Genomic DNA, 23,761 nt, shown 5'->3' with positions numbered 1-23,761 from the left:
TATTGGATTGAATGTCTAATATATGCTGGCTTCTCCCAACTCTTCAATAATAGAAACAACATCATAATCATAGTTCTCGCGTTGACGAGATGCTAACATGAACTTTAACTGATCGGCCAACACGCTGGAGTCACACCGGCAAATTCAACCGCCTGTTTCCATCCTGTTGCCTGCCACGATTTCTTTATCTAGAATTCCGGCGAACTACGAACTCATCTGCAAGAAAATTTTGGCTTCTAGATAAGTATATTAAGGACAATACAGTAAATATTACAATTTGAAAATACAAAAAATACCCCTTCGTTGCAGTAGATGCTGGATATCCGTTGGAGCCATAGCTTTTAATTTTCTCCTCATTTGCGGAAAGTGGTTGCTCATGATTGGGTTCTCCTGCCGTTTCATTTGGCATCCTATGATTCTGTCCTTCTTTCTTTTGTAAGTACCCTTTTTGATCGGTCCATAGCTGAAAATTGTTAGCCAAATTATGTTGTACCTCTTTCCACTCAGTGATGATTTTTAATGATGGTCCTGATGAATTCAGCTTCGCCTCCAAATAACTCTAAACTTGGTTGTGGTTTTTCTTGCTGGTATGTCTGAAACGATGGACACTGTCCGGATGAACCTCATCCTAGAACACAAATAACCAAACAAATAATTATCATTACAAATTCAAAATATTCGATTTTATTTTTTTATAAAACAAATCTTTTGTGCGACTCCCTCTGACTTCTTTAGAGAGATTTCTCACAATAAAATTACCTCACATTCTAGCTTTTTTCACATTTTATTACGTTTTCTACCAGAATAAGTTGTAATTGGAAATTCGGGATTTTAATGAGTCAAACAAATTCTCCCCCAAAAATTGTGGCCATAGGTCCACGTATTAGTATAACCTTCATATAACGGTATAACAGCCTCCGATTTTTGTATTTTGACGTTCTTAGCCACATTTTCTGGCCGTTATATTTGGAGTTCCCAGTGTTTAGGTATTTTAATAAGTTTTGCTTATATCACTGTGCCACAAATTGCAACTCAAGGTCTGTGCGGTGGAAAATTCCTTTTGGAGATGAAAGCCCTTAGTGAGTATATTAAGAACCCAAAAGGAAATTTCCCCGTAGGTCAAGTTTCTGAGATATCGCGCGATGAATTTTTTGAATTTTCACCTATGATGCTTGAGAAAATAGCGTTATATCTCTGTTTGCCGTTATTGTAGCTTCGTTTTGAGATTACATGTCTTCAGTCAAATCGAATGGCGAATCTTTTTGTAGAACATTTCATTCTTCTAACTCAATTCCTTTCATGTCCTTTTCGTCCTGTCTTTCTTGAACCGTAGTAAAAGTACCACAAAATGAGATTTTACAGCATCCAAATATTCCACAAAAATGTTGCTCAGAGAATTTTAGGTACGGTTCTCATTGACAACTAATCGATATTGTCACGTTTTCATTGTCTTTTTGGACATTTACCCGGTTTTTGTTCAGAAAAAACCTATGTTTTGTTTTTCTGTATATTCGTTATTTGTTATGTATTGGTAGGTAGACATACCCATTGGTTATCGCTTATATTGACATCTGGGATGTATCTGAAATATTTACCATATATAGCTCCCGATATGCTGAACACGTTAATGACAAATTTTCTTGGAGAATAGATCCGGTTGTCTAATATTATGAACCGGATATAGCGATATAAAACCCGGATTTTGTACCGATTTTAAGTAACCGATTAAGCTTATATGTATACCATTAGAAAGCTAATAAAATTGCCAATCAGGGAAAATAAATTTTTTGACAGCATCTTACCTGAGTTTGGTGCTAAAACAAAAAACCCGTATTCTTGAACCGTTTTTAAGGAAAAATATCACTGAAGATAAAAGCTTGGTGGGTGAAATATTCTTTTTGCCGATGAAAGTCGATGAAGTTAATATTATGAACCCGGAAGGACAGTTATGCCATAGGTCAAACGTCTGAGTTATGGCGAAATGGAATTTATGTTACGGGTTTATTGTCGTGCTCTTCATCATCAAGAATGTATGCATCACGCCATAACTCAGAAGTTTGACCTATGGCATAACTGTCCTTCCGGGTTCATAATATTAACTTCATCCACTTTCATCGGCAAAAAGAATATTTAACCCACCAAGCTTTTATCTTCATGTTTACGCGCAGTGATATTTTTCCTTAAAAACGGTTCAAGAATACGGGTTTTTTGTTTTAGCACCGAACTCAGGTAAGATGCTGTCAACAAATTTATTTTCCCTGATTGGCAATTTTATTAGCTTTCTAATGGTATACATATAAGCTTAATCTGTTACTTAAAATCGGTACAAAATCCGGATTTTATATCGTTATATCCGGTTCTAAATATTAGATAACCGGATCTATTTTCCAAGAAAATTTGTCATTAACGTGTTCAGCATATCGGGAGCTATATATGGTAAATATTTCATATACATCCCAGATGTCAATATAAGCGATAACCAATGGGTATGTCTACCTACCAATACATAACAAATAACGAATATACAGAAAAACAAAACATAGGTTTTTTCTGAACAAAAACCGGGTAAATGTCAAAAAAGACAATGAAAACATGACAATATCGATTAGTTGTCAATGAGAACCGTACCTAAAATTCTCTGAGCAACATTTTTGTGGAATATTTGGATGCTGTAAAATCTCATTTTGTGGTACTTTTACTACGGTTCAAGAAAGACAGGACGAAAAGGACATGAAAGGAATTGAGTTAGAAGAATGAAATGTTCTACAAAAAGATTCGCCATTCGATTTGACTGAAGACATGTAATCTCAAAACGAAGCTACAATAACGGCAAACAGAGATATAACGCTATTTTCTCAAGCATCATAGGTGAAAATTCAAAAAATTCATCGCGCGATATCTCAGAAACTTGACCTACGGGGAAAATTTCTTTTTGGGTTCTTAATATACTCACTAAGGGCTTTCATCTCCAAAAGGAATTTTCCACCGCACAGAAACCTTGTTGCACAGTGTATTCTAACAAAGAAGCTCCAATTTAACATTTAATGTTCCCAGTAGCCGGAAAACTTATCCACCAAACATTGAAGGAAGTACCACCTTAATTGAATTATTCTGAAATGTTTAGCTATATTTTCTGAAAGACGGTTGTTGTGCTCCCGAGCCTGCCCCAGGCTAAGTCGTTGGCGAGGACGAAATAAATGTTTTTTACTTTTTACCTTTGAAAATATTTTGGTTCCCTGGGGCGTATGAACATTTCTCCCAAACATATGTACATTAGGGCTATAACCAAAAAAATACCACCGCATAGCCGTGTAGAGCATGAAAAACTATTATGAAATATGGTGTCAATTTTTCTCTACCGCGAAAAAAGTTTCCGCACCAAATGCATTGAAGTTCTGTAATGCATTTTTTAATTTTATCTGTCATAACAACATATTTGCTTTTCATTAAAATTTTTATTTTTTTGTAATCTAATTTAAAATCATTACCAAAGCGTTCTGGACCAATTTGTTCTCAAATCGCGCCATTTCGGACCATTTAGGATTTTTTGACACTATTGCAATTTTTGGTTTTTCTTTATAAACTCGTGAATTTTATGTTTATGTTTTTTGTACCTAACGGTCAAGAGAATATGGGGTCATTTGCAACGAATTCGCGAAAGTTACAGGTTGTTTTTGTTGACTTCGCCTGTGAGAATCGTATTTGTTTTTTACAAAAACACAACACCAGTACCATGTGCGGAATTTTGTCCTAATAATGAAAACGCGTTTCTAAGATCGATTCGGTGAAAAAAGTTTCCGCACCGACCGTGATTACTAAAACCCTTTTGATATTTTTTCTACTTAAAATTTTAAATTTGCTTTGTTTGAATAAAAATTTATAGAAAATAAATACAATTCTCACAGGCAAAGTCATTAAAACGGCCTGTAACTTTCGCGAATTTGTTGCAAATGGCACCCTATTCTCTTGTCCGATAGGTACAAAAAACATAAACATAAAATTCACGAGTTTATAAAGAAAAACCAAACATTGCAAAAGTGTCAAAAAATCCTAATATGGTCCGAAATGGCGCGATTTTAGAACAAATTGGTCCAGAACGGTTTGATAATGATTTTAAATTAGATTACAAAAAAATAAAAACTTTAATGAAAAGCAAATATGTTGTTATGACAGATAAAATTAAAAAATGCATTACAGAACTTCAATGCATTTGGTGCGGAAACTTTTTTCGCGGTAGAGAAAAATTGACACCGTATTTCATAATAGTTTTTCATGCTCTACACGGCTATGTGGTGGTATTTTTGATATTTGCAAAAAAGTGCAAAAAGTTATATCCCTAATGTACATATATTTAAATATCATACGCACCCTGTGACGCCATGGTGAACATATTGATCTTTTTCAATTGTTGTTGTTGTAACATTGTTTATTATTATGTTTGTATGTTCGTTCTTCTGTTCAATCTGGCTCTGGGTCTATCTCCAGTTCCAGGAAAGTGGCTGCTTCGATGGGAAGTAACCACAGATCCACTGGAGTTAGATGAGTGGGTTTGGCTGGGCAGTTGAAAAGGTGTTTTGTGTCGTGCGTGGAAATCTGCATATTCCTCGCGTGGAAAAAGCTGGTAAGATCGGTTAAATAGGAGTTCAGTCTCTCACAGATGTAATCAGGGAAGGTACCTGACGCCAGGATCGTTCAATCATCCGCATACGTTACAATCTCGTTGCCGCCTGGAGGGGGCGGAATACAGGTAGAGGTTAAACAGTTCCGGAGATATCACCACACTGTTGGGAACTCCCTGTTTCACTCTACGGGACTTCTTGTTTCTGAATTACACGTACGACTAGCGTCCACACATATAGTTGACTATTCAACGTTTCAAGCTTGGCCGGGTGGTTGTCAGCTCAATGTCCTCAAACAGCGTGGAGAATAAGTCAAGCGCCACCATCACTGTTATATCACACGGCGGTCTCTGGTTGAGTCCTTGACAAATATATGTGGAGATGGCGTACAGCACAGTAGTCGTGCTGCGCTGTGTTGATTGATCCTCGGCAGGAAGATATCTGATGCGACGTAATACTCTCCCCTTCGCCCTGTCACTCTCGGGGTGGTCGACAAATTGTCGATTGAAATAACTTGCGCACCTCTTCGGGTCAGCCAACGTAACTGAGGTCTTATCGTCCATCCTTCCAGGGTTCGAGAGTGACTTAACCGTTGCCCACAATTCACTTATACCGGCTCCAATGTTACAACTCTTCAGGTGATTTAACCACTTGTTCCGCTTATGTTCGCCGACCAGGCTATTTACTTCCAGTGTCAGCTCCCTGACTCTGGGGTCATTGAGGTTGGCTCGACGAAGCTCATCACGCTGATTTGCTAATCCAGTCGCCTATGCTGGGAAGTTTGGTCTTACCTCGGAGTCCATTGCAATTAAATTGCAAAAAGGATGCATTTTCTGGGATTGGGACAACAATGGCTGGTGTTAAAGGCTGCGTGTGCGGTTGCTGTTGAGGGGACTGCTGGGGAGTTTCATAATCAGACGACGAGGGAGTTTCGTAATCCGATGAAGATTCACTGGGGACTGTATCCACGCAGCATGCAGCAACATAGTCCCTGTCGTAGTCCCTCACGTGGACAAGTCCAGAGAAACCTCTTAGATGCACCCACTCCTGAGATCTATTGCATCTCACCGAAGGTTGGATATGGGTAAAGATGCGAATGTGACAAACTGAGCACAAATAAATTGGTCCTGGCAGGCATTCCGGGATATGCTGCTCCCAACACAGAAAAACGAAACAAATACGAACACATGTACACTGAGGTGGCAGCCGCTGGTCGGATAGCTGATGTTGTGTGGTTCCGGGTCAATCCGGTACGAAAGAACCCGCTGCCGTGGGATTGTAGTCATGGATGGGTGGAAATTAGGCTACAAAAGCCAGATTTTGGCTGTAGCTTACTCAAAAAAATAAAAGAAAAACAAATAAAATAAAATAAAACAAAATAAAATAAAATAAACAGTCAATGATCAGCAATCAACACCATCGGACGTGTTCGCGCATTGTGTTTCAAACTTAGTTTGTTCTATTCTTCAAAAACAAAAAAAAAAAAAAAACTATTACTCTTCAAAATTGAAAGTCATAAAAAGTACTTTTTAAAACAACAATTGTACTTGTTACAATAACAAAATAAAACGATCATACGAAACCAATGATGTGAATGCACATCTAGTTAAAATGAAAGGGAAAAAACCCAAAAACAATATCACTGCACCTAGTGCAGAAAGCAACAATTACTTTGCACCATTGCAAACCATAAACGACGATGACATTGAAAGTGAAGAAATGCCTAGTGCAACAAAAACACACATTCCACCTATTACTATTTTAAAATGTAAAATAGAAGAAGTACATGAATTGTGCAAAATATGTAAAATTAATGATTACTCTATACGTAAAATGACCATCGGTCTTAAATTCTTTTGCAATCAAAAAAAAGATTTTGAGGAAATGTGCAAAATTTTGGAAAACAAATATGAATTCTTCACATATGCAACCAAAGAAGAAAAACCTTATAAGGCATTGCTCTTCGGTTTAGAAACCCAAGATCCAATGTCCGTCAAAACCAAGTTAATCAACATGGGCCTTCAATGTACAGATGTTAAAATTGTACACCAAAAATCAAGATATGGATCGTTTGTTATCTATGTAGTGTACTTCAAGAGGAAGACTATTACTATGAGAGAACTTAGACATAATTATTCAAAGTTTGATAAAATTCAAATCAGTTGGGATTTTCAATCGGTTCGCAAAAACCGTATAACACAATGTCATAATTGTCAAATGTTTGGCCACGGTCAGAGTCGCTGTAACGTTAAGACATTCTGTGCAAATTGTGCAGGCAATCACAAAACCAGCGAATGTAAGGAGAATACAGTAAAGTGTGCAAACTGCACGGGCTCACATAAATCTACTGACGTCAACTGTCCAAGTAAAATGCAGTACCTTGAAATAAAGGAACGAAACAGACCCAAAAATATTAAACAACGCAAAGTAGATCGTAACTTCACTACTCACAACAATAACAACTTCCCCAACTCACTGAACCAAGGTATGGCTCAACAACAATCTGCGTGGGTACAGCAGAGAAATTACAACAACCAATTGAACTACAACAACATAAACAGTCCAAATTGTAACAATACAGCAACAAATGCTGAAGAATTATTTTCTGTACAAGAAATTCAACAAATTACATTAGAGTTAATCAACAGACTCAGAAACTGTAAATCTAAACTCGATCAATTCGAAGTTATAACTAGCATTGCTAGCAAATTTATATAATAATGATTAACAATATAAATATTTTAACATGGAATGCTAGAGGCATTAAAAATAAAAGCATAGAATTGTTTGATTTTTTATTAAGTAACAATGTACAAATATGTTTAGTATCAGAAACCTGGTTAAAACCTACCATCACCCTTAGTCATCCACAATTTTATATATATAGAAACGATAGAACTTCAAATAGAGGTGGAGGCGTAGCAATATTAATAAGAAAACATATTACCCATTCTACCATTCCTATTGTAAATACGTCTCTTGTAGAAAACATAGGTATAGAAATTATCAGTGACATTGGCAGTGTTAACATTTACTCGTGCTATTTCCCAGGTGGATTAGTAGGAGCAGACGGTTCACGCAAAAGAGCTTTTGCTTCTGATATACATAAATTAACTAGAAGTGAAAGGTATATTTTAGGTGGCGACTTTAATTGTCGACACCAATTATGGGGATGCTGCAGGGCAAATTGCTGGGGAAACATTCTGTACGAAAAACAAGACTCATATTGTTTTGACATTCTTTACCCTAATGATAGTACATCCATACCATCTCAATTAAATCGTCAAAGTTCAACACTTGATATATTTCTAACTAACATAATCGATAAGTTTGACACACCTATAGTCATTAACGATCTTAGATCTGATCATCTTCCAGTAAAGCTGTCGTTTAATACTGAATGTAGAAATTCTCAACCAAAATATCTCGATTTTAAACATGCAAACTGGAGTCGGTATTGTCATCATATAAATCGAAATCTTAATCTTCCTAGCTCTGAATTAACCACAAAGGAATTGATAGATTCTGCACTTGAGCATTTCTCTGGCACTTTAAATGAAGCTATTGCCGTAAGTGTTCCCTTCAAAATTAAACGTATTCGAGGCAGAAAATTGCCGTTGGATATTAAAATGTTAATCCAGAGACGAAATTATTTCCGCAGACGATGGATACGCTACCGCGAGACCAACGATTACTATGAATTTAAAGTCATGAACTCAATAATAAAAAGTAGAATTGAAAGATTCCGAAACACCTCATGGAATAATTTGTTATCCACATTAGACAAAGGATCCCGGCCATTTTGGAATTTAACCAAAATCATACGAAAGAAATCAAAAAATATTCCCACACTAAGACATGGTGATGAGCGCTACTCGACGACAACCGAGAAATGCCAAATTCTAGGCCAACATTTTTATGATAACAATTCATTTTCATCAAATTTGGACAACACAGAAACTGAAGATATTGTAAATAACCATTTACACAGATTAGGTTCTGCCGAGAGTTTAACTCAACATATTAACGTTCCATATAACCAGATATATAAAATTATTAAATGTCTTAAAACCAGAAAGTCTCCCGGTCTTGATGGAATAAATAACATATGTCTCAAATCACTTCCTAGAAAAGGTGTGCAATTCTTAACTATATTTATAAATAGCTGCCTCAAACTTGGCTATTTTCCACAAAAATTCAAAGAAGCAAAAGTAATCGCTATAAGCAAGCCTAATAAGCCCCGAGATTGTCCATCCTCTTATCGGCCAATTAGTCTCTTATCGTCAATAAGTAAAGTCCTTGAAAAAACTGTAAAAGATCAGATGATAAATTTCATCCAGGATAAAAATATTCTACCATCTGAACAATTTGGATTCCGGAGGGAACACAACACCACTCATCCTTTAGTTCGAATTAGAAACATTGTTAAATCTAATTTTGATCGCCAGAACTCTACTGGTATGATTTTACTTGATATTAAGGCTGCATTCGATTCAGTATGGCACGATGCTCTGATATACAAAATGATTGACTTGAATTTTCCAACATTTATAGTGCGCATCATAAAAAGTTTCCTAAATTCAAGAACTTTTAGAGTTCATATCGCATCTGTAATGTCACAAGTTTTTGAAATAAATGCAGGCTGCCCTCAGGGATCATGCCTATCGCCAATACTTTATAATATATACACAGCAGATATACCCAATTTGGAAAACTGCACGTTGTCAATGTTTGCCGATGACACAGCAATACTATGTTCAGGAAAACTTTCATGCGATATACTGACAAACTTACAAATATCATTGAACATATTATTAGAATATTACGCGAAATGGAGAATAGTAGTAAACTCAGAAAAATGTCAAGCGATATATTTTACAAGAAAAAGAAAAGAATGTTTTATTCCTCAAGCGAATATACGCATAAACAATAGGGATGTTGAATGGGACAACAATGTTAAATATTTAGGTATAATGTTAGACAAAAAATTAACTTTCAAAGACCATATTGCATACATTGTGAATAAATGTAACATTCTTATAAGAACTTTATACCCATTTTTAAATCGAACTTCGGCGCTGAATTTAGAAAACAAAATGTTAATTTTTAAGTGTGTATTTCAAGCCGTAATATTTTACGCATCTCCAGTATGGGCAGAAAGTGCAAACTGCCATATAAGAAAACTCCAAGTTTTGCAAAATAAACTACTTAAATTAATATACAAACGTCCTAGATTATTTTCGACTTCGATCCTCCATCAAGTTGCAAATATAGACTTAGTGTCTGATAAAATTAACAAATTAACTTCAAATTTCAACGCCAAATGTTCTTATTCAGAACACAATCACATATATGAACTGGCTTCATAATTAGAATTAAGGTAGGTTAAGTATTTTATAAAAATTAAAAAAAAATCATAAAGGTTTTTGTAAAATTTTTTCCTCCACTTAGCATATTATTTGAAAATGATTGATTGCATATATACTTGTTATGATATCTAAGTAGAAAAAGGCTAAGCCTTAAGCTCTTAAATTCTAATGTCAAAGTTTGTAAAAAGTGTAAATATTATCTAAATAATAAAACGAATTGAATTGAATTGAAAAATAAAATAAAATAAAATAAAATAAAATAAAATAAAATAAAATAAAATAAAATAAAAAAAAATAAAATAAAATAAAATAAAATAAAATAAATAAAATAAAATAAAATAAAATAAAATAAAATAAAATAAAATAAAATGAAATAAAACAAAACAGTAAGGGTTTAAACCTTAAAGTGAGATATAGTTAAACAATTTCAAATTTCGGCACAAATCCTCTATACAAAAAAACTGAGAGTTCTGATAAGGATTTGTGGCGATATCCGAATCCATCTTAAAAACGTCATACTTAAAAATGTACAACAACAAAACTGAGATAAAGCCGAATTAATTTAAAAATATTGCAAAATATTTTTTGCTAACTTCTAGTATCTAGTGGATTAGCGAGCTTATATATCCCCCTCCCTTTTTATAATTATAATAAATAATTTTATTAAAATATTTTTAATTAAAAATCATATATCTTTTAATTTCATTTCCGGGTTTTGATAACAAAATCCCTCATCCTTCTCCACCGTCTTTCATCTTCCCTATAAAGAATTCCTTCACGCTACTACCTCTACAACATCTTTCTATGTAAAATAAGTTTTAATTGATTTTTGTTTTCTCGATTTAAGTAATTAAAGATTTTCCTGACATCCTTCCCACTCATAACAACAAGGCACCAACCATCTAGTCTTCCATCGACATTTTGCTTACGTGACTGTGTAACAGTTAACAAAGATGATGGGGTAACCGGAAAGAAATGGCATGATCTTAGCATCTAAAAACAAAAATTCATCTCAGGGGAAATACGAAATAAAGCCATGCGACACGACTCGGTGCTAAAAATTGCAAAATATGGCCTTACTTAAATAACAACAAAAAAGGCAACACCAAAAAGCTGCAAAGATGATTGTCATTCAGGTATGAAATTGTCTCAGTTCATCATAATTATTTCAAATTAATGGAGTCGTTATTTATTTGCAATATTTTGTTTTAACGGGATGGGTGGGGCAAGGGTGGTAAGGTGGGGTTAGGGTGGTAGTTTGATAGGAAGATATGTATTGTGATAGATAGTAAAAAATAGTTTTGAAAAGTTTCCTCATAAATAAAACATATTCATCCTTAGTTTTCCATCATCTGTGCTATCTGATGCCACAGTTGAATTCTCTGTTTTTATTTGGTTAAGAGTTGTATCTGCCATTTTTACTTCCGTCTGCAACTGCTTTTCATGTCAAAGCAATTTTATTGTTTTGATTTTGTTACATGACGACAAAGTGGAATTGGTAAAAACGTCTATCACTTACTATGCACACATTCCCTCTTCCTCGCACACAAACATACACACACACCAATTCATTTGGTACCAGAGTTAGGCAATCTAGTTCCTTGTTCACTGTACTAGTTGCAAAAGGTATGAGTAACGTCATTCAAACTAACGTATGAAATGACGTATATGGTAACATGGGGCAAACAAATAGTTATAAATGCCAAAAATTATTCATGTTATGAAATATGTTGGGGGTGGGGCGCCTATGCCAGGATGGGGGTGGGGTGGGTTAGTGTGAGAAATGTGTAGGGTTTAACTTATATTGTGTATGTTATAGATATACCACACTATAATGTGAAGTCAAAATCAAATATTATGATAAACATATCGTATTGATGTAATATTATATCTTTTGTATGTAAATTCAACATACCAACTTCAATTGAATGCTAGGATCTGTTTCTTTTTGTCAATATACTAATTTTTGGATTATTCAATAGATAAAGTGTTGTCACGGCGTGTTAGTGTTCAGAACCAAACTCATAACTTTCAAAGGCTACGCTAAGCGTTTGTCATGAAAGCCATACAAAGATTTGAACAAAAAATTCAACTTTGTAAAAAGCAAATTGCATTTGAAATAGGAAAAAAGTTAGATGATAGCGAAGTCGCCCAACAATCGATGTGTCTGAGGAGCCTTCCTAAACCAAAGGCGGAACATGTCATGTCACACAGTGGTGGTTGTCGGCTTTCCTTTTTCAAAAAGCATCTTGGTCAGTAAGCTCGTCTCTAACGAGAAATTAATTAAAACGTCCCTTTATTGTAAAACTTTGATATTTGAGGAAGAAGTGCAGTAAATGAAGTTTTAGAGTCCCTTGGCGTAGGCATGGGGCAGCTTTGCCACTTTTTTATAAACGTTATTATAAAGATTTATACATATATCAAAACTTATAGCCAATATATGCTTATATTTTTTCCAAAAATAATATTTGAAAAAATTTTAACGGTGTTGAATTTTGAACAAAAACGGGGCATACCCTCCCCATGTTACCATACACATTGTTTTTCATACAAACGATGTGGACGATTGAAACAACGTATTGAACTAGATCGTTCCACCTAGTTCAATTGGCACAACTCTATTGGGGATCATTAAACAATCACAGGCAAACTTTTTTTCAATGAAATGCTCGAAGTACTCCTATAATACTCAGGTGTCAGAATGGGCAAAAAACTTATTTGGAGAAAAAAAACAACGTTTTATTTCAAAACGCATATCTCCGCATCTACAAGAAGTATATCAAAAAAAAACTGCTAATGAAAGTAGAAAATATCACCTTTACAACGATGTAAAGTAAGTTGTCGTAGGTGGTCAAACAACAGAGATATCGCAATAGTCGGTAATGCATCCCATTTTCCGATTTTTTATACCCTCAGCATTTATGCTAACGAGGGTATATACACTTTCATACGGGCAAAATGTGCCTCATCGAAATAATGGTTTTAGACACCAAGTATGTTTGGACGAAATCCGTTTCTGACAATTTGGATTCGATTTAGCAATGTCCGTCTGTCTGTCTGGCTGGTGCGCACGATAACTCTCGAACGGATCTGCCGTTTCGGTCCAAAATGTGGCCTTCGTTATATTTTGTGCAAACTTAGTTTATGTTCGCAGATAAGCCATATCGGTCCACTCCTTCAGGCACCTCCCCCACAAAAGTTCGAAAATGTTTGGAAAATTTGTGCGCACGATAACTCTTGAAGGGAGTAACCGACTTAGTCCATACTTTGCACATCATGAAATTTCTAATATGGGCTCTATCGGTCCACTCCTTCGGGTACGTCCCACACAAAATTTCGGAGAAGTTCAGTTTAGGACCTGCTCTTGGATCGTTTTGATTTTTGTTATAGCAACTTGCATTTGCTGCCTCAATTACGACAGTAAAAGTTTTTTCAGGAAAATAGCCAGAATGTTGTAAAAATCCCCTATGACACCATGTGTAGTGGTAGGAGCGCACGATAACTCTCGAACGGTTCTGCCGATTCGGTCTAAAATTTGGCCATCGTAATATTGTGTCTGAACTTAGTTCAAGTCCTAAGGTGGGCCGTATCGGTCTACTCCTAATGAGTAGAAAGTAGAAAATATCACCTTTACAACGATGTAAAGTAAGTTGTCGTAGGTGGTCAAACAACAGAGATATCGCAATAGTCGGTAATGCATCCCATTTTCCGATTTTTTATACCCTCAGCATTTATGCTAACGAGGGTATATACACTTTCATACGGGCAAAATGTGCCTCATCGAAATAATGGTTTTAGACACCAAGTATGTTTGGACGAAATCCGTTTCTGACAATTTGGATTCGATTTAGCAATGTCCGTCTGTCTGTCTGGCTGGTGCGCACGATAACTCTCGAACGGATCTGCCGTTTCGGTCCAAAATGTGGCCTTCGTTATATTTTGTGCAAACTTAGTTTATGTTCGCAGATAAGCCATATCGGTCCACTCCTTCAGGCACCTCCCCCACAAAAGTTCGAAAATGTTTGGAAAATTTGTGCGCACGATAACTCTTGAAGGGAGTAACCGACTTAGTCCATACTTTGCACATCATGAAATTTCTAATATGGGCTCTATCGGTCCACTCCTTCGGGTACGTCCCACACAAAATTTCGGAGAAGTTCAGTTTAGGACCTGCTCTTGGATCGTTTTGATTTTTGTTATAGCAACTTGCATTTGCTGCCTCAATTACGACAGTAAAAGTTTTTTCAGGAAAATAGCCAGAATGTTGTAAAAATCCCCTATGACACCATGTGTAGTGGTAGGAGCGCACGATAACTCTCGAACGGTTCTGCCGATTCGGTCTAAAATTTGGCCATCGTAATATTGTGTCTGAACTTAGTTCAAGTCCTAAGGTGGGCCGTATCGGTCTACTCCTTTAAGTACCTCTCCCACAAAAGTTCGAAAATATTCGGAAAATTTGTGCCCACCATAACTCCTGAAGGCAGTAACGGTCCATACTGTGCACATCGTAATATTTCTACGAAACATAGATCAGGCTTGAATATGGACTATATACATATGTCAACTCCTTTTATCTTTGTTGTAACAACTTGTATAAGCTGCCCCCATTACGACGGTGCAAGTTTTTTAGGGGCAAGTCTACTCCTTAGGGTACCTCCCCCCAAAAGTTCAACTTTTGTATTTAAGCGTAGTTTAGAATCTGTTCGAAGAACCTTTTGAGAATTATTCCGATGCTATTCTTTGTGGTCGTGTTTAAGCGATTTTATGTTTTTCGTGGGCAAGTCCATGCTTCCTGACATCGTGGCCCAAAAGCTCTAAGTTATACGATGACCAACTGAAATGAATGGTGGGCACAAAATCTATAAAAAGGACTGAATCCCAAAATAAGATCCACTTCCAAAATGAACTATGTCGGCCATTTCTTCAAGTACATCCTGCGCAACACTTTCGAGCTTCAAAGCAAACATATTTTTCGTCTGCAAATTTAAAAAAAGGGCTACAAAATCCGTAATCCGTAGATTCGATATTGTCAATAGATGGACGTTTCAATTCACACAGGCTGAGGGCATGTCTCTGTCGGCGAAGCTGACTGACAGCGTTGTCAGTATTGGGGATTTTTCCCCAAATTGGGGAATTTTTTCCTGAAATGGGGAAAAATAATTCGACTTGGGGAATTGCGGAATTTTTGGGGAAATCTGAAAAATACTTGGGGATTTTTGGGGAAATTCTTTTTTGAGTAATTATTTCAGATTATCTGAACTTTTTTAATAGTAGCACATGGGTAACGCACAAATAACATGCGTCATATACTAAATGTATAATTTATAACAGCTTTGAAGTGATATCATGCGGTTCGACAACTGATCGTTCACTAGAACAATGCGTTGAATTGAAATGCAATTTTTTCATAATTTCAACTGCTCAATGGGACTTAACTGCCAAATGAGTTCTGGATTGAGAAGCATGATGAAATTAAACTTTATTTAACATTCATGGCTCCAATTATAAAAGAAAAAAAAAATATGCATAATCTAAGTTTTCAAAGCGAAACCATCTATAACTGTCACGAAAAAGCGGGCTACACAGAGTTTTGCTCAAATAATCGCTTGCTTGATAGTGTGGCCGTTCATTTTTGCCAGTCATCACGTAACCACAAATTATTTTACCATTGGGAGCCGGAGCCATGGATCTAGGCTTTATTTTTGGAAACCAAATTGAATGCTTGGATGAGTCACCAATTATTAATGTTAAAAAGACCTGTGCCAAATATCTTAAACGCTTGTTAATACAAATGCTGAAACGGATGTATTTTTATAAAACTTACATGCAATTTGCCCCAATATTTGCTGCAATTCATTGGGTCAACCCAATTTTAGTTCTATAAGAACCTATTTAGAAACAGTCGACAACACAAAAACCTCCATGGGTTTACGAATCGCAATGGATAATATTACCCTTGAAAAATGAAAAGACATAAGGCCTGTTTGATAACTTCGCAAGTAAATAGTACTTGCAAGTGCTTGCAACTACTTGCATGTACTTCTCATTTCTCTTTGTTTGTTATCGAACAGCATTTTGTAAAAGTTTGTACAAACTTTTGAGTTATCGTACACCTATATTTGGAGATAATTCTTTTTTCTACTATGAACTCTATTTAAAGTATAAGAATAGGTACTTTACGAATGTGAAACCAATTTAATTGAATTTCAATGTACAAATTTGAATGAAGTATTAATTAGTACAAACTTTTTGTTGACGTTTTCCCATTTTAAACTCACTTATGTAAAATAAAGTAAAAAAAAAAAAATAAAACTACTTTTGATTTTTTTTTCTTTGCAATTATTTGTTAAAACATGTTTGGGGATTTTCTTGGGGAAATTCAATAAAATCTGGTGAATTTTGGGGAAAAGTTTTGGAGAAGTTGGGGAAAAGAGGCCGAAAAATACTGGCAACGCTGCTGACTGATACTTTTTTACTTGTTTTGTAATCACGCTATAGGTTACAATTTTGATCGGATCGTCATGATTTTGGGAGTTGATGCGGGTCCCTCAGAGGAAGAAGCCTATTAAGTTTGGTGATAGTCGAATAATATTCAGGAGTCGGAATAAGCAAAAAGCTTATGTAGAGAAAAGTCAAAGTTTTTTTCTTATGCGAATATCTCCGTAGGAGTATTGCAAAAGGAAATGGAAGAAGAAAAGATTTTTTTTATATTGATGCAAAGTATGTTGGCGTAAGTGGGTAAACAACCGAGATATCGCTAAAGTCAGTTATATATCCAATTTTTCCATATTTTGTAATCACGCTTGTAACGCCCCAAAAGTCGTTATCACGGATCGCCCGTTTTTGGTTACAGAATTTATGAAATTGATGTTAAAAAAAAAATAATTTAATTGAAAAGATTTTTGAATTTTTAATTAACGGCCAAACGACGACCTCTAATGTCAACAGATGGTACTACCACATCAGGGCCACCCCTAGCGGTAAAGTAAATAAACAACAGCATACCAACTGAAGTTTACTGCAATTGGTTGGCGCAGCCACCACCGCCACGCTATAAAAGGGGATGCCTTGCCGTCATTCGGGACAGTTGTCTGTTGACCGCTGACGAGTTAACTGGGGTATGACAAGTACCAATCTTTTAACTCTGCGGGATAGTAGTGAGATAACTGGGGTATGATAAGTACCAATCTTTGAACTCTGTAGTGTAGATATTGTAGTGCATTATCCGGCAAAAAGGGGCACACGTGCCCTTGATGAGAATAACAACAGAACAACCAACACTCAGTCTTCGTTCAGAAGTCAAAGAAGAAGGCTCTGTTGTCGGTTGTTTCAATGATATTTAAGCTTCGTTCCCGTACTTTTTAATGGTAAAACTCGTAAAAGAGAGAACTGCAAAAAATTTGTTCTCACACACAAGTTTTTTGAAATAGTTCGGGAACGGAAAAATGGAAAATACGTCAAAAAAACTGGAATAAATGTCAAAGTCGGCGTATCAGCCAATCAGACGCCGGCAACCATGTTACTATTTTTTTACTCGCCCAAATTTGTCGTGTAAAAAGTTTTTAAAGAGAGCGTCATTCAGCGCCATTTTTGTTTAAAGAGAAGTGAACATTTTACAACTTTTTTGTGTACGGGAACGCTTTTTCGAGTAAAATGTGTAAAAGTCGTAAAAATTGTAAAAACTTTTTAGTTCTGGAACACAGCTTTAATTTTAGCAATGCATTAACGCACACGCTGTTTGTGGAGAGAGCGAGAGAGAGTCGTATGCGTGAGACCACAAACAATGCGTTTGTATTAGTGCCGGATACTGTTGTAGTGAGTTAATTGGGGTACTGAGAGCAATCGACGTACCAACCTCTTAACTCTTTAATGTTGTATGTGAGTTAATTGGGGTACTGAGAGCAATCAACGTACCAATCTCTTAACTCTTTGGTGTTGTGTGTGAGTTAATTGGGGTACTGAGAACAATCAACGTACCGATCTCTTAACTCTTTGGTATTTTGGGTGAGTTAATTGGGGTACTGAGAACTATCAACGTACCGATCTCTTTGGTGTTGTGTGTGAGTTAACTGGGGTACTGAGAGCAATCAACTTACCGATCTCTTAACTCTTTGGTGTTGTGCCTGAGTTAATTGGGGTACTGAGAACAATCATCGTACCGATCTCTTAACTCTGTGCGGCGGTATGTTTGATAATTGAGGTACTGAGAGAAATCGACGTACCGATCTCTTAACTCTTTGGTGTTTTGTATGAGTTAATTGTGGTACTGAGAACTATCAACGTACCGATTTCTTAACTCTTTGGTGTTGTGTGTGAGTTAATTGGGGTACTGAGAACAATCAACGTACCGATCTCTTAACTCTGTGCGGCGGTGTGTTTGTTAATTGGGGTACTGAGAGCAATCGACGAACCGATCTCTTAACATCCTTCGACAAATTGTGATATTGACGTCATCGCCCTAACGAATGATTATTAAGACACCAGAATATGACAGTTAACAGAGATAATGATTCGCCAAACAGTTACTATCACGTGCTGCCCTCGGACAACAAGGATCACTCCCGCACCTGCGAACAATTAAGGGATAGTCGGATGTCAGCTCTCCTGTTATTAAGAACTACGATTGATTAACTACGCTGCCGAAGCCTCTGGAACTGTGCCTAAACAAAACTGAATATCATGATTTCGATAAAGTGTTTTATGAAATGTAAGTCGTGTGACTTTACGTGTCTGAGGTTACCAGTTTTTACCACTTTTTACCCGCAAAGAGTTCCTTTACTTTTAGAAGCATACAATTTATATGAGAGCAGTTCACCACTTTTACCATTTTTTTGAAACTGTTACCATTTTTAAAAGTAAAGGAACAGACCATTAGTGTTAAGTGTTTTTAGAATAAAATATCGTGTGCTCCGTCGGAAAAGGTCGTAAGTCCACTTTTTTTGGAAATCGCGGTTTTGTTACAGGATGATAGTACAAGTAAAAACACGTCATATGATACAAAGAAAATGGTAGTATGTCGCGTTTTTCTATATGTTTTGCCCTTGTCGGAAAAGGTCGTAAGTCCACAAAACGTACAAATTTGAGTACGAAAAGGTCGTAAGTCCACAGGAAAATGTATACTTTAAAAGAATACTACAGCTAATGTAGTTCAGATATAATGTTTAACGTCATCCATGGTTGGGTTATAATGTAAAGAACTAGCCTACACCTTTGGATGATAATCGGATGATATTTGGCGGAGCCTGTGGAGCAAACTTTTGAACAAAAATGTGATAATTTCTATATTGCAACGACAATTTACATTTGAAATCTATTTTCCCCTATAAGCGAACTGATTATGAAAGATGGACTTCTGGCCTTTTCATTGATACAAATTGGGATGCTGTATGTGTTCAAATACCTCATATATTGAAAAAATTGTAAAAAAATTAAAATTTTTACTGTTTTTACTGTCGTATATCTTACTTAACTTTATCAACTGGTAATTTGTGGTTTCTCTAGGGCACAAGTGTTACCCGCTCCTCCGAAATTCTGCAAAATATATAGCCTACTTCCACCAAGGGACATCCCTGTGCATAATCCGAAAATTACATGGAATAAGTACTTAGGGTAGGAGATTCAACAACCGCTGCCTCGAAAATTAATTTTCTGACCGATACTTTGATAACTTTTGCAAAAAAGCGTTTTTTAAAAAATGGGACCTGCCCCCATCCCCTCCGAAATCCAAAAAATATAAAGCCTATTTTCACCTCGGATGTTCGTGGTATAGTCTTTGAAATTTTCAAAAAAAAATCGGTTCAGCCGTTTTTGAGTCTATGCGGAACATACAAACATACACACATTGTCTTTTTATATAAGATTTCTTACAAAAGTTTTGGTCCATTAAACCTGCTAATAATTATCTCATCACCATGTTAAATTGCAAGCTCATTCTTTGTCTTAAACTTAAATCATTCTTAAAATTTCGCTTCGATCGGAATATTCCTGCGATCTACAGGACAGATAAAAAGTCGGGTAAAAATTGTGGGTTTGGTCCATTTCACAAAATTTCGTGACGATCGGTCTAAAATTGAGGACTGGAGTTTTATTACAATTGTTTATGGATGGACGGACACACATAGCTAGATCGCTTTATCTCGTAAAGATATGAAAAAATGGCAAGGGGAGGGACGAATACTTCGCGATGTTACACGAATATTGGACAAAACAAGCTTATAATACCCTTTCCACATTGTTTTATAAAGTATAAATATTTTATTTTAAAAACGTCCGTAAATTGTAGGAAACGGTCGTAAGTCCCCACAAAAATACAAAACTGTACAAGGAAAAGGTCGTAAGTCCAAAGACATCCAATTATCTCCCAAACGCGACGGAATTTTATCAAACAAAGTACAGGTATTAAAACGGAATAAATAAACGAAAAATACTGCCTTTACCACCATAATAAAATCTTTAATACAGAAAGCGCTGTAATGTTTTTTCTTCCTCCTGAAAAATTTATTGAAAGGGACTTACGACCTTTTCCGACGGAGCAGACGATATTATAACGTTTATGGGGGCCCCGCAAACGAAGAAGCCTATTGATTTTGGTGATAGTCGGATAATATTTAGGGGTCGGAATGGGGAAAAACTCATGTGGAGACAAATTCAAAGTTTTATTCTTTGTGAATATATCGGCTTCTAGTAGGGGTATTCCATCGGCAAAGCCTGTCAATGGAAGAAGAAAGTGGCCGAATTGGTCTATACTTTACACATCCTAATATGTCTACCAGATATAGATCAGGTTCAAATATGGACTATATTTGTCCACTCCATCCGGTACCTCCCACACAAAATTTCGGATAAGTTCACTTTAAGACCTGATGTCGAATCACTTTGATTTTTGTTGAAGCAACTTGCATTCGCTGCCTCAATTACGATGGTAAACGTTTTTTTAGGGGCAAGTCCATACTTCTTGAGCAAACAGCCCGAAGAGTGTAAAAACCCCCTATGGCACCATATCTTGTGGCTGGAGATCCATTTCCATAACGGTCAATGTCGATCTCCTCCGCAAAACTTTTGAACTTTAATCCTAATCAACATTTTTGTCGGTTCAAACGCCCAAAATTTTTAAAACCCCCTAAATACATACGTATTTTGGGAAAAAATTTTTTCAATATACACAGGCTGAAGGTATATCTCTGTCGGCAAAGCCGACTGATACTTTTTTACTTGTTATTGAGAAGTTAACTAATAAAATCTCATAAATATCAAAAAACGGGCAAACTCGGGTTTTGAAACCTAGTAATATCAATATGCCTTACAATATATATTTTTTAGTTCTTCTTCGAAATTCTCACTTTGCCTGCAATTTAAACCGCGATAATGACGTTATTCTGAAAAATATCATTCATATTATAAATTTTGACATGTTCTTTTTTCAATGCCGACTAAAAAATTATTAGTATTAAAAGTTGCAAAATCGACTTTTTGCCTCAAAAACTGGGCAAATTACCTATAGTGCATTGGTGTAAAGTAGGATGGCGAAGGTGGTTAAACAAGGGAGATACCACAATAGTCGGTAATGTATCCAATTCTTCAATTTTTTGCAATCACGCTACTGGTCGTAAATTTGATCGGATGGTCACGAAATTTTGGTTGCTTATGGAGGTCCCAGAGAGAAAGAGGCATATTATGTTTGGTGGTATTCAGATTATATTCTCTAAAAGAAATGTTTACCAGTGAAAAGCTTATGCACAGGGGTAGTGGTGTAGGGTATCACATGGTCGGCCCCGTCCCGCCTATAGCCTTTGCTCACTTGTTTTAAATAAAACATTATTGGCACACACTCCCTCACCACAGCAGGCAGTGAGTGAAAAGTACCAAAAACAATGGCTTGTTAGACTTGTCTAGCCATTTTAGACTTACAACCACTCTCACCCACACACACTTTGATATATTCGTACTGGTACTCAATTTCAAAGTGTTTTGCTTACATCTTTGTCGTGTTATTGTTGTTGGTTTTTTATATGTATGCTAGTTTAAATCAGACATGACCAAAAAGAGAACGGAGAAAATTCAAAATATTGGCAACTTATAACAGTGTGTTAGTAAGTTTGTATTCACGCAAGCTATAAAACAATAACAAATCAAAATATTTGTTCTCTTTTGTACGCTCTTTCTGTGCATTCGGGTCGTGTGTGTGTAAATTACCGAAAATCATCGACACCGCCGTGCCAAAGAAGAACACATTTGGTTTAAATCCTTGGCATTATGGTGTTTTTTACGTTACTTTTCCTCTGCCATTGTCGTCAATGTTATTGTTTTGGTTGTTTTAATACATAGAGTTTTATCCTTTCTTGTGCCTTGTGATTTACTTTTTCACATTTGCTCCTGTTGTTTTCATTTGCTTACTGTGCTTCTTTTAGCATTTCTTCTTTGTCGTCTGTTTTTTTATTTTAAATCATATTAGTAGAGTAATAAAAAACAAACGAAAGGTTACGTGCAACATTTTTCTTTTCGGAGGAATGCACACCAAAATGTTTTATAAAAGCTATTCCCACCGTAGTTTTATATTGCATACTTAATGGGTGTCATTGTGTGAGTGTCGCATGCCCTCACAGAGAGTTTCTCGCTCTACACACACATTCAATCCAATGCATTGAAAACCCATACAATCACACAATAATGGCACAATTACCAAGGTAGATGCATCAGTGAATTCCTATTGTTGCACACATATAATGTCAAAATCTGTTCTTTTTTATGAGAATTCAGTTTACAACTACTTGTTTCGACAGTTTAAGTTATTGTGTCAGACACACAGTGAAAGATATCTAAAGTATGCAACAGAAAATATGGTGTCGATAACTGCTTTATAAACACGCACACGCAGTGAAAAATAGCCCACAAGTTGCTTTTGGTTATATTCCCATTACCATGTGCTGTCAAAAGCGCCGGCACATGTTGACACGTTTAAAAGCCGGGAGCAACTGATTTGTTTGGGATGTTAGAAACAAGTATTTGTATCACCGAGATGTTTTTTTTGGGAAACGCAGTGACATAGAGAGAGAGAAACAAATGATATGGGAGAGATAAAATGATTCTTTTAAAGCTCATTCACAAGTTGTCTTGTGGGATGGAAAAAATGATGTAAATTTTTTGGAGAAAACAAAAACACGTTGGTGAATATAAATATAGCGACAATTCGGGGTCCTAATCTCAGGAAGTATTGGAAGAATCGTCTATCAGACCTAAATCTGTGCGAAACACATTTTAGGGAAATTTTTTGTCATATTAAGTGTGAATAAAATTATCGCAAATAATGCCCACAATGTTTGATAGAATTATCCACGTCGGTGGATATATTTATCCAAACTATATATATATACTTATACTTATCCAAACCACAAAGGTGGAAAAAATTGTCATCGTCGGTAGGTAAAATTATCCAGTTTGATGGATAAAATTACCCAAAATGGTGGAAAAAATGATCTACAATAGTGGATAAAATTATCCACAACAGCCAATAAAATTATTCACAATAGTGAATAAAATTATCCACAATGGTGGCTAAAGTTACCCACAATGTTGGATAAAATTATCCATGCTGGTGGATAAATTTGTCCACATTGGTGTATAAAATAATCCACGCTGGTGGATAAATTTGTCCACATTGGTGTATGAAATAATACAACATGGTGAATAAAATGATCAACAATAATGGATAAAATTATCCACAGTGGATAAAATTATTAATAATAGCAGATAAAATTATCCACAATAGCAGATAAA

General features: G+C 35.9%; 1 long non-coding RNA gene across 1 annotated transcript; it reads right to left on the bottom strand.

The window, feature by feature from the left end:
- LOC141406846 (uncharacterized) lies at nucleotides 1-22,941 on the bottom strand. The gene is made up of 3 exons (XR_012413521.1): nucleotides 22,906-22,941; nucleotides 275-628; nucleotides 1-216 (listed from the first exon to the last, which is right to left on the bottom strand). It is a non-coding gene; the product is annotated as an uncharacterized lncRNA (long non-coding RNA).
- Nucleotides 22,942-23,761: the final 820 nt, after the last annotated feature.

The sequence above is a fragment of the Musca autumnalis genome, unplaced genomic scaffold (assembly GCF_047663935.1).
Source record: "Musca autumnalis isolate F117 unplaced genomic scaffold, ASM4766393v1 scaffold_5, whole genome shotgun sequence".
Classification (NCBI taxonomy): domain Eukaryota; kingdom Metazoa; phylum Arthropoda; class Insecta; order Diptera; family Muscidae; genus Musca; species Musca autumnalis.
Note: the sequence above shows the minus strand (reverse complement) of the source record. Positions and strands in the feature narration are given on the sequence as shown.